Source organism: Crassostrea angulata, chromosome 10 (assembly GCF_025612915.1).
Source record: "Crassostrea angulata isolate pt1a10 chromosome 10, ASM2561291v2, whole genome shotgun sequence".
Taxonomy (NCBI): Eukaryota; Metazoa; Mollusca; class Bivalvia; order Ostreida; family Ostreidae; genus Magallana; species Magallana angulata.
The window spans coordinates 29,333,988-29,346,979 of record NC_069120.1 but is presented as its reverse complement, the minus strand read 5'-3'; the positions used below and the strand labels follow the sequence as shown (position 1 = coordinate 29,346,979).

The following is a 12,992-nucleotide window of genomic DNA, read 5'->3' as shown; positions in this document are numbered from 1 at the left end:
TCCTCCGTGACAACTTTTGACTGGCTGTTCTTCCACCTTGTTGAACCACACGGTCTCCCCGGAGTTCCCTGTCTCCTGTGAATCTTTATCCACTCTTCCTTCTCATCCAGCTTCTCGGACCTGTAACATTTCAAATGTTTACTGCAGAACAGCGACAAGCCTATGTGTGCAATGTTGTACATAGAGTCACCATCTTTGAATGGCTGGAACATTCTACATGTTTACGACTATGGTATATATGTATTGCATATTTAAACATACATAGTGGTCGGCCATTTATTGATTTGATTTAAATCTATTTTTGTCAAAAAAAACCCCAAGGATATAGATTACAGATCTCGTGAAGTCTCACTTCAATCACCGCAACGTGTACAAAATAAAGGTGAGTCGACTAAAAAAAATAATGAAAACAATACATGTATTCAGTCAACAGACACGAACCATCGTTTTTCAAAGTGGAGAGGCCAGGCAAGAGTTTATATTATTAGGTAGGATAAGGTTTACCTTTTTATAAATAATTGTAAGAAAAAGTATTTTAAGTTACGTGCCTGGTAGGTATTCCATACTGCATAAAAATGTACATATTACAGACGTTTATTAAAGATAAGGTGTCTGAAACTTTTATACTTTGACTTTATAAATGATGGTGCAAATCTTATCAAATCAACAATTTCAGATGGCATTCTCCCAGTCAGTAGTCCCAAATACTGACAAGGATGATACCGACATTGGTCAGCACTATTTGTAGTGTGGCACTGAAGATTGTGAGAAGAACTGTCAGTTTTTCTGCAATCCTTGTCACCGACCAATGTGTGAACAATGCAGAAATGAACATCAGAAGAGGACACGAAGAACCATGAGGTTGTCCCATATAGACAACGCAGAAGACAGCTTCCTAGTGAAAAATGTAAAGATCATCCAACTAAGGATATAGATATGATATGTGAAGACTGCCAAATTCCAGTATGTTCTAAGTGTGCAATACAAGACCATCAAAAACACACACTTAATGATTTAGAGACAATTCATTCAGAGAAATTCATTCTTTGCCTTGATGAATTTCATAAAATCCATCAGTATTTTCTCCCAACTTCACATGATATACAAAAAGATATTAAGGAAAACTTCAAAGAAAGAAAAGAAACCATGGATAAAATAAGAACATCAATAAAGGGTGTAGCTGAATCCCCTAAACGTTTGGTGGATAGCGTGGTATTGGATGAAATAAAACAAGTCAACAAAATGGAAGAGTCTCTGAACAAAAAGCTTATGAATCAAGACAAAACTTATCAAGATTATATCTTCCATCTTGAGGACCTTGTCAGAATGTTCCATGGCTACCTGTCCTCTACTAAAGTAAAAAACAATCCACTCATTCTCTCTCGACCTGACAAACTGAAAATCAAACCCATACCAAAAACCATTATACCAATCATTCCAGTATTTACTGCTTGTCAATACAGCAAAAAGAATGTCATGAAACTACTGGATAGAGTAACTGTTCCTGACACTAAACCAAAGAACAGCAATGCAAAGCCCAGTTGAAACCTACAGAACAACAGAGGAAACAAGAGAGAGAGAAATCTGACGTCAAACAAACATTGTCTATGTCCTCCTTTGTCACCAAGGTCGGGGAATACAGAGTACCAGGTGTTAATAATGTATGTCATATATCACTAGGTAAATCTGGCAGACTCTAGGCCAGTGATGACTATGGTAACCTTGTCCAAACAGTCTACAGGGGAATCAGCTACAGGAGATACAAACTAGTGGTAGACGTGGCTACCACACAGTCACACAAGACGGGGATCTGATCTTTACAGATAGAAAGATAAAAGTCATATATAGGATAAAACAGGATAACACTATTACTGAGCTCATTAAAACAGGGGACTGGGAACCACATAGCATACATCCCTCCCACATGAACGGGAACATACTGGTGGGGATCGAGGTCGAGAGGCAAAAATCACCAGGTACAACAAGACAGGAGAAGAAATACAAAATATACAGAGGGACAACAAAGGACAAGAACTGTATGGTGATCCACATCACATCACAGAAAACATAAATGGTGATATCTGTACATCAGACTATGACAAACGAGCTGTAGAGGTGGTAAATAAATCTGGACAAAACAGGTTCTCCTACACATGTCAGGGGTCAGAGTTTGTTCCCTGTAGTATCTGTACTGATCTTTACGGTCATATTTTTGTGTGCAGTATTCCTTTCTTATACTCAATAATACAGTTTATAGGCAGTACAGTTCATATCCTTGACCAGGATTGTCAGATCTTGTCACAACTACAGCAAAGAATAGACGGAACCAGTGGTCTGTTTGTGGATGATGAGAACAATCTCCTTGTGGGACAATGGGACAAAAACACAGTGTCAGTGTACAAGTACCTCCAGTAAATATAACTTTGTAAGAATAATTCATGATGAAACTACATTACTATGCTAATAACGTAAATTTTAATTACATCCTGTGTAAGATAAAAAAAGTCATTGGTGTATGGTTCCAGTAAAACATATACCAAACTGAATTCACATAAAAGATTTCCATCTACCATCAGTATGTGATGATGAGAGTTGACAGAATAATAAATACTAGAGCATAATCATTCGCTTATTTATGTACCTATACATATGTACAACTAAAACATAAATTAAAATTGTATGTTAAGACCCCTGGTTTTTTTTTATTTATGACGAATATTTCAACAAGAGTTGAAAACAATTACCTTGTTTTTTGACATTGGAAAATTTGGTTATTTCATTTATAAATGATGTTTGACCTGAAGAACAAAGACTGATTATTAAATCCTTCAGCATTGGAATCAAAACTTTAAGTTGATATAATTTCATAATAAGTTTCTATTTGGCATAAAGAATACTTTCTATTTGTGCATATCTTAAGCATTTTAATTTTCTTGCGTCATTAATGTTAGATATTTTTGTTTGGGGTGTGGTTAATGATTGTAATTATTAACTACCGGTAATACCTGGGTCATGGAGTGTAACATCAATGAGTGAAAGAATGGAACTAACTCTGTCTGCATTCATTGATTTTTTCTTGTTTAATTTATTGTTTTCAATTTAATCAATACAAAGTTGGTTCATTGAATAAACGACCTTTAACGCAATCTTTTGTTCTATTTCATTGCAAATGAACTTGGACTCATTGGAATATTTTGGATTCAGGTAGTTGTATTGGGTAAAATTACTTGTAGCAACAAATCTCATAGTTGGGCAAAATTACTTAGGTGTTTCTTTGGAAATGAATAAATATCATATATATGGAAACAATTGGTTGAGAAAAATACATTTGTGAGTAATTTAACTATACTATTTAATACCCAGCGATTTAACGTGGTTTCATTAAGTTTAACATAGCTATTTATGAACCATCATTACATGTAGTACGGGTACTTGAGAAATGTTGTATTAACTTATAGTCTTTATATTACAAACTGGAATACTTGAATTTCCTTGGCTAAGTAATATCATTGACACAACAAAGCATTGCTGTATTCAGGGTTATTTTCTCCCTGTGTTATTTCGCCCTTCTACTCTTTCCATATTACTTACTGATTCACATGTAGAATACCATTGGGGTTTTTGGAGAGGTTTCCATCCAAGGCCTGATCCAGAAGATGAATGCTTGGATCGACAAGAGTTAGAATGAAGCATTCCTCTTTCTGCTAAAGAGGCTGCATACTCTTCTAATATTGATCTTGTGTGTAATAAAAATGCAATATCTCTACTAAGAATTAAATAAGTCAGGCTATCAATAAATCTTACTGAAAAGAAATGAATGATTCTTATCTAAGAATTAACGTGACTTTTTTTTCAAAGTGTTCATTTAAGATACAAGTTTTTATTAAATTCATTTTATCTCTTATTTTTTAAAACTTAGTTATTAATAACGAAATGTAAGAGAAAAGAGAAACTTCAGACGGGGACAAAATAACACGAAAATTAAGTAGGTGGATGGGACACACTAAACATTGGTAAGTTTCTGACATTTGAAGGTGCAACATGCACACGGTACAGAATGTCAACCCTTTGCAGGGAAAGAGAATAAGCTTGGGGAGACCTAAAAAATTTAAAAAAAAATTAAGAAAAATGGGCAAAATAGGAAAGGGTCGAAATCTAAAAAAAAACCAACAGTTTGTGTAAAATTTTACATGTTCTGGCTAGTACTAGAAATTTTTCTCAGATATTGGTGATTGGCATACAGAGGTGAATTAAAGGTATTGCGCTAAATAGAAACCGAAAAAGTAGTTGCATACATTTCCTTGCTACAGTGAACTGTATCGAAAAAAAACTGTCAAAGATTTACTATAAATCATGTCATGATTTCTCCATAAAAGTTATTGAAACTACTAAATCATCATTAATGTTGATTAGAAAGTTACACAAAAGGAACAGCTGATTCTTAATATATGTCAAGGTTACTACGCCATGGTAACTACAACTACTCGAAACTACAGTGTACTTGGAAGTCTGAAATCAGCCCGTGTGCAAGTCTGTGTATCCAAAACTTCTCACTCTCTGTCCGTCCAGTGAGGAATAATGTCAATAATCACTACATGTACTGTCATATCTTTCCATTAATGATTTGTGAACACTGAGGTTGAAATGTTCGATCCCGACGGACTCTTTTTTCTGAATTTCGTTTGTTTGGTCTTTATGGTGGAACGGTGGCTGCTTTTGAGAAGGTAACTTGTTTCTTCAACGTACACTTTTGAGCAAATCTTACAGCTAATAAGATGAATGCAATAATCTGTGCAACAAGACTTATTATCTAACATTTTGTAGGTGCGACCCATAATTGAACTAGTATAAGTGCTATACTTGCACACACTTTCGTTAGTATACAGAATGGAAAAATTCTTTATAAATACTTGGACGGGTAGTATTGTCTTTTTTCTTTCTATTGCAAAAGCGTTTCCCTGTTTTTTTTTGTTGTTATCTCAATAACTGCCTTTTGCATTCTGTTGGCTTCGAGCACGTAGATGGGATTTCAATATCTTTCTGTTATTTTTTTATAGAACAGATTCGTCAAATTCGGGCAGTTTATGTTTAAGGAGGATGTTTAAGGAGCACCTCTAAAGGTATAGAGGGGTACAAGCAGTTTGACGGTTGAAGATTGATATGGGAGCCGGTGGGTTCAATATGGATCAAGACTGAACATCTTCAAGACTTTATAAATTATTTCTGTAATTTAACTTTTTTCATAACTGTAGTTTGTACTCGTCCTCTTAACACTGACATAAAAAAATTGTTAAAAATAATGAACGTCATTTCAAATGTGAGACAACTGCCTGATTTGCCTACACTGCGCTACGGCCGTAAATTGCTAATGTGAATAATGGTACTGATATCAAATTTTCCGTGGCAAATACTTTTATACAAACAGCGGTGGATCATAACAAGTACGTGTATATTGTGCTGTCTAGGTTTTGCAGGGAATAGAAGATTCGTTGTCTACTCAGTATTTCTCATCAGTTTACTCCATAAAATTTATAATTTTTCAAATTCAAGAGGTAACTGGAAAATCTCCGACAGATCCATTCATGTGTTAGACTAATAGTTCACGGCTAGACTTGCTCGTGACAACTTCTTCTTATTCATTTAAATCTTTTATATTTTATTTAACGTTTAAAATAGAGCAAACGTATGCCACTTTTCTTTGCTATGTGATTGCAAAGTTAAGAGGAAAGTAAAATTGTCTGTTGTATTTTATACAAGTATTGCATGCAAGGTTGTAATGTAATCCACGCAAGGTTGTAATTTCATTACAATTCATCAAACAAACTCAAAATGAAAATGAAAATATTTATTAAATATTCTAGTCTGGAAAAAGAGAATGAAACCAGGAACATTGAGGCCTCAGGCATCGAACTCCGTGATCTCGTATTCTTCCTCCTCTTCCATCTCCTCTGTGACAACTTTTGATTGGCTGTTTGAAATATTGTCCTCTTCCATCTTGTTGGGCCACGCTGTCTCCCCGGAGTTCCCCGTCTCCTGTGAATCTTTATCCACTCCTAGATCCTTCTCGTCCAGCTTCTCGGACCTGTAACATATTAAATGTGCACTGTATATCGGCGAAAAGCCTATCAACGTCGGAAACCCACGGTTACTTACGCGTCCTTCCTCTCTCCAAGGGAGGAACGACGCGTAATCAACCATATCTTTCCGACGATGCAAGCCTATATAAAATATGCAATGAACTAGATAAAGTAGCTTGATGTATGCTACAACCTTTAGATGGCTGTAACATTCTAAACGTTTTTTTATTTACACCGACTGTAGTATAGCATATATATCTGTACTGCGTATTTTAACACAAGAAATCGCCAACCTACAGTTGATTAAAATTGCTCCATTACTTTTAAAGGGGCATGGTCACGATTTTTGGTCTAATTTTAATTTTCTGTTTTTATTAATTATTTACGATGGTTTAGAAATGCATTTTTAGTAATCCAATGAAATTTGAGAGTCAGTCGTAGAGTTAAAAGCAAGGTAAAGGGCTCGCAATTCTTTGTCATGTCCTGTCCTGTTTTTGTTTACATAGGTTCAGTATAGCAGTAAATAATCTTTTTCAAGCTGATTTGTCTATCTTCTTATTCCTTTCAAGCTTAATTAAAAAGTTTCTAACGTTTAACACATTCATTTAAGGTCTAAAACTAGAATTTTCACTTCAACATTCAAAATGTAAACAAAAGCTTTGTTCACATTGCAGAGAATTGCAAGCTCTGTAACTCGCTTATAACTCAACGAACTACACTCAAATTTTGGTTGCCTATTAAAAATATCTAAACTAAAGCATTGTAAACATTAAAATCAGAAAAATAATTTTTGACCAAAATCGTGACCATGCCCCTTTAATCTATTTTTGTCAAAAACCAGGAAGTAAATTACAGATCTCGTGAAGTCTCATTTCAATCATCGTCCGATTCTACAACGCTTACAAAATCACGGTGAGTCGACCAAAATATAATGAAAACTTTTTTTCGTGCATAAAAATGTAAATCGTACAGACGTTTATTGAAGATAAAGTTGTCTTAAACTTTTACTTTCACTTTATAAAATGATTGTGCAAATCTAATCATGTCAATAATTTCAGATAGATATAAGAATATGGTTCACTCTTTTAAAAGGATCGCCTAGCCAGCCTCCCCTCCTTTGTTAAACAATATAAAATGTCAAGCATACAAACGTTTATTTAACCATATAAAACATAAGGGATGGAATTTTTCATTTCAAATGAATTTCCTTTTTATAAATTTTAGATGGCATTATCCAACCCAGAAGTTTCAGATACTGTCCAAGAGGAACCAATCATTGGCCAGGACTGTTTGATGTGTGGTACTGAAGGCTGTGAGAAGAACTGCCTGTTTTATTGTAATCACTGTCACCTACGATTATGTAAACAATGCAAAGATGAACATCAAAAGAGTCTGGAAACCCAGAACCATGAAGTGGTCCCTTATACACAACGCAAAAGACAACTGCCTGTAGAGAAATGTAAGGATCACCCGACCAAGGATATAGACAAGCTCTGCGAGGACTGCCAAGTTCCAGTTTGTTCCAAATGTGTAATACAAGACCATCAAAAACACACACTTAATGATTTAGAGACAATTTATTCGGAGAAATTCACTCTTTGCCTTGATGAAATTTATAAAATCCATCAGTATTTTCTCCCAACTTCACATGATATACAAAAAGATATAAAGGATAATTTCAAAGAAATAAAAGCAACCATGGATAAAATAAGAACATCAATAATGGCTAAAGCTGAATCCCTTAAACGTTTGGTGGACACTGTGGCATCAGATGAAATAGAACAAGTCAACAAAATGGAAGAGTCTCTAAAGGAGAAGCTTAACAGTCAAGACAAAACCTATTAAGATTACATCTCCTATCTTGAGGACCTTGTCAGAGAGTTCCATGGCTACCTGTCCTCTACCAAAGTCCAAAGCAATCCGCTCATTCTTTCTCAACCTGACAAACTGAAAATCAAACCCATACCAAAAACCATTATACCAGTCCCTCCAGTATTTACTGCTGGTCAATACAGCAAGGAAAATGTCATCAAACTACTGGGTAGAGTAACTGCTCCTGAAACTAAACCAGAGAACAGAAAAATAAAACCCATGGAGACTGCCTCTACACAGTTAAAACCTACAGAACAACAGAGGAAACAAGACAGAGAGAAATCTGCCATGAAACTGTCTCTGTCTTCCTCTGTCACAACGGTCAGGGAGTACAATGTACCAGGTGTTAATAATGTATGTCATATATCACTAGGTAAATCAGGCAGACTCTGGGCAAGTAATGATGGTGGTAGTCTAGTCCAAACAGATCTACTGCGGAATCTGCTACAGAAGATACAAACCGGTTGTGGTTATGAAGGCTACCACACAGCTACAGAGGACAGGGATCTGATCTTTACAGACAAAAAGAACAAGGTCATTAATAGGATAAAACCGGATAAAACAATCACTAAATTTATCAAAACGAGAGACTGGAAACCAATCAGCTTACACTCCTCTCACATCAACGGGGACATACTGGTGGGGATGATAAAGATTAGAGAGGCTAAATTCACCAGGTACAACAAGACAGGAGAAGAAATACAGAACATACAGTGGTACAACAATGGACAGGAACTTTACATTCATCCACACTACATCACAGAAAACATCAATGGTGATATCTGTACATCAGACTCTGACAAACGTGCTGTAGTGGTGGTAAAAAAATCAGGAAAACACAGGTTCTCCTACAAAGGTCAGGGGCACGAGTTTTATCCCTGTGGTATATGTACTGATCTCCTTGGTCACATTCTAGTGTGCAACAATACTCCCTTGGGCATGTTCTTGATGTCAGTTGATAACACAGTTAATCTCCTGGATCAACAGGGACAGTTCTTGTTTCTAATACTCACAACAGAACAAGGGGTTGGGTTTTATCTTGGTCTGTGTGTGGATGATGAGAACAATCTCCATGTGGGACAAGATGACACCAACACAGTGACGGTGTACAAGTACCTCCAGTGATCAATACTTTGTAAAAATAATTCATGAGGAGCTACATTACTATGTCAATTACATTCTGTGCAAGATAAAAATAATTGTTTACATTTGTCATATGAAAACTATTCTGAGCAATAGATATATGGATCCAGTGAAACAAAAACCATTCCAAATATCTGATGATGAGAGTTAGCAGAATAATACATACTACAATTAGCTTATCCATTTATCAAATAAAATTGTATGTTAAGATTCCTTCATTTTTTTAAAAAAATTATGATAATTATTTCAACAAAAGTGGAAAACACCTACCTTATTCTGACATAAGACAACTTGGTTATTTCATTTATAAATGAAATTTGACCTGAAAACAAAAATTTGGCATTAAATCCTACAACACAGGAATCAAAACTTTAAATTGATAAAATTTCATTAATCTGATATCAATTATTTATCACATCAATAAGTTTCTATTGGGCATAAAGAATACTTTCTGTTTGTGCATATTTTATTTTTCTAGCGTCACTTATGTTAGATATTTTAGTTTGGGCTGGGGGTAATGACTGTAATTATAAACTAATACCTGGGTCATGGAGTGTTACATCAATGAGTGAAAGAAAGGGAACTAACTCTGTCTGTAGTACATCTGGAGGACAGGCATAACCTGTTAACAAATATCAAAGATGAACTGCAATTGCATGGTGTGAACAAATGAAGGAAATAATGTTACTACATATCTATATATACTGTAATAATAATGAATATACTGTATTTGTGAGTAATTCAACTATGATATGAAATCCCCAACAATTTAATGTCATTTCATTAAAGCTGCTTGGTCCGATTTTTTGGCTATTACAGTATCAAATAATTTTCCATACAAACCAATCATCTTAGAAAGTTATGGGCTTTCTCCTATTTACACCAGCAGAATCGGTCTCCTTTCAAAGTTAGAAATATCCAAAGTAAATAAAAATAATTTCTTTTTGGGCAAACAAAAAAACAAATCAAAATGCATTATGGGATTGTTTAGAAAAGGAAACCGTTTGATTTCGTCCCCTAAATGATTGGGTTTATTCACCCCGCATATTATGCCTCAATTGTATAAAACAAACAAACAGAAATATTAGCGAAAAAAATGTACAGAGAGTATTTTTTATTTTCCTGAACGTTATGACCTTTATGTATAGCCACATCAAAGTTGTAATACAACCATACCAGTCTCAATGTCAGGGGCAAATTTTAACATGAGGTGAAATAATGCAATACCCTTTTTATGTTCTTTGTTAACATATTTTTTCACATTTTTTTATTGAAATTAAGCTTAATTGACTGGGAAAACTACTGCAATGTCCATTATTATAGACATACTTAGCTTAACACCGTTGAAACGCATACACAAAATTTGACATAAAATCAGAGCAAGCAGCTTTAAGTTTTGTATAGATATTTTTGAAACATTATTATACATTTATATCTACCAAGTATGATTCCCTCTACTTCTTACGGAAACTTATAGTCAATTCATAGCTCTATAGAAACAGCCAGACTGAAATCTATACGCCCTGTTTATCGAATGGTCAAAATCTACAGCGACTGAAACTGACAGGACTGAAATTTATCGATTGGTCGTAACCTACAGTGACCTAAGACAAACCACAGAATGCATAAAATAATCACGATGATGTCAGACTCAAAGTCTCACAGTAGACGATTTGGCTGTTTCTTTTAGATAACGTACTTATGTACATAAACAGTACTTTAGTGAATTTAACTTGCTTTTTATAATTAATTTTTTAATTAGTTTATAAAAGAAAAATGTAAATATAAATAACAAAATGCCTTCTTTCATGATTCATGCAGATTATGAAGGAAGCAATCATTGCATAAAAAATTTACATAACACAATAACGCGGGTAATTTATTTTTTCTGCAATGTCGCCACCCTCATATGCAGAATGAATCACCAAAGAAAGCATTTTATTGTTTAAATGTACTACAGGTATTTGGAAAATGTTATATTGACTTATTATCTTTATACATATATTACAAACTGGAATACATGTATTTCAATGATTTTGGCCAAGTAATATCACAGACACAACAAAGAATTGTGTAAATCACATGAAACTTGACATCTAGCTATCATTCAAATTTTTACTGACTTTTTATAAATAAATACCTTAATTATCTATTAAAGAGTTTCAATTTTAAGCACAAATGGTGAACTTGCCTCATTCAAGTCCAATAGTTAAAGCAATGTTTAATGTAACATAGTTTAAAAGAACATGTACTAACTTGAAGGCTTTTGAAATAACTCTATTTTAAAGCATGGAATAAGTTTATTGCAAAGATTACCATTACAAAAATGTTTATCATCGACTGACCTTACTCCTGATAACAATAACATCATCTTTAAAATTCTTGACTCTTACTTTTAAACAAATGTCTTGCAATTTCACAATTCTGTCTTTCCTGGTTTTACATGTTGAGTACCACTGTGGTTTATGGAGAGGTTTCCATCCAAGGCCTGATCCTGTAGAGAATGCTTGGATCGACTAGAGTTAGAATGAAGCAATCCTCTGGTTGCTATTGAGGCTGCATACTCTTCTAATATTGATCTTGTCTGTAATGAAAATGCAATGTCTCTACTAAGAACTAAACAAGTCAGGCTATAAAGACATTTTACTGAAAAGAAATGATTGATTTTTATTCTAGAATTAACGTAATTTTTTCATAGTGTTTATTTAAGATACAAGGTTTTCTTTAATTCATTTCATATCCTGATTTATTTAAGTTAGTTAATGATAACGAAATGGAAAAAAACGATATTCCACATACTGTATATTATAATGAGTGTTTATCATAAAAAGTGCACTATAACGTTAGTTTACACTGTGAAATTGCAAGTTTTAAAAAAAGCAGTGTGTAGAAAATATTTCTTGTTTTGACTAGTACCAGTAATTTTTCTCAAAAATTGGTGATTGGCCATAAAGAAGTGAATTAAAGGTATTTGCGCTGAATAGAAACTGCGGAAATTCTAATAGTTTCAAACATCTCCTTGCTACAGTGAATTGTATCGAGAAAAAAACTGTCCCATGTCACCTAAATCATGTCATGATCCTTAAAAGTTATTACAACTACTAAATCATTATTAATGTTGATCACAAAGTTACACAAAAGGAACAGTTGATTCTCATTATATGTCTAGGTTACTAGGCCATGGTAACTACAACTATATGAAACTACACTGTACTTGGAAGTCTGAAATCAGCCCGTGTGCAAGACTTCTCACTCTGTGTCTGTCCAGTGAGGAATAATGGCAATAATCACCACGTGCACTGTCATATCTTTCCATTAATGATTTGTGAACACTTAGGTTGAAATGTTCTATCCCGACGGACTCTTTTTCTGATTTTCGTTTGTTTGGTCTCTATGATGGTACGGTGGCTGCTTTTGTGGACGTCATTCGTTTCTCCAACGGTCTGTTTTGAGCAAATCTTACAGCTAATGAGACAAATAGTCTGTGCGACAAGACGTATTATCTAATATTTTGTAAGTGCGATCCATAATTGAACTGGTTCGAGTGCTGTACTTGCGCACACTTTAGTTAGTATACAGAATGGAAAGATTTTTTTCTGAATTCATGGACGGTTAGTATTGTATTTCTTCTTTCTATTGCAAATACGTTTCCCTGCCTTTTGTGGGTATCTCATAACATTCCTTTTGCACTGTGTGTGCTTTGAACACGCATATGGGATTTCATTATCTTACCCTTTTCTGATTTGTCAGGATTGGGTAGTTTATCTGTTAAGGAGCACCTCTAAAGGTGGACAGTACAAGCAGTTTGACAGTTTAAGATATGAGAGTCGGTGAGTTCAATATGGATCAAGACTGAATATTATGTTGTCATCTTCAAGACTTTATATACTGTGTATAATT

At 34.4% G+C, this 12,992-nt stretch overlaps 1 long non-coding RNA gene and 2 pseudogenes across 1 annotated transcript; 2 read left to right on the top strand and 1 right to left on the bottom strand.

The window, feature by feature from the left end:
* Positions 1-676: 676 nt before the first annotated feature.
* Positions 677-2,415, top strand: LOC128164773 (uncharacterized; annotated as a pseudogene).
* Positions 2,416-5,832: 3,417 nt separating this feature from the next.
* Positions 5,833-11,670, bottom strand: LOC128166957 (uncharacterized). The gene is made up of 4 exons (XR_008241200.1): positions 11,486-11,670; positions 9,634-9,714; positions 9,363-9,414; positions 5,833-6,082 (listed from the first exon to the last, which is right to left on the bottom strand). It is a non-coding gene; the product is annotated as an uncharacterized LOC128166957 (long non-coding RNA).
* Positions 6,478-9,300, top strand: LOC128166956 (uncharacterized; annotated as a pseudogene).
* Positions 11,671-12,992: the final 1,322 nt, after the last annotated feature.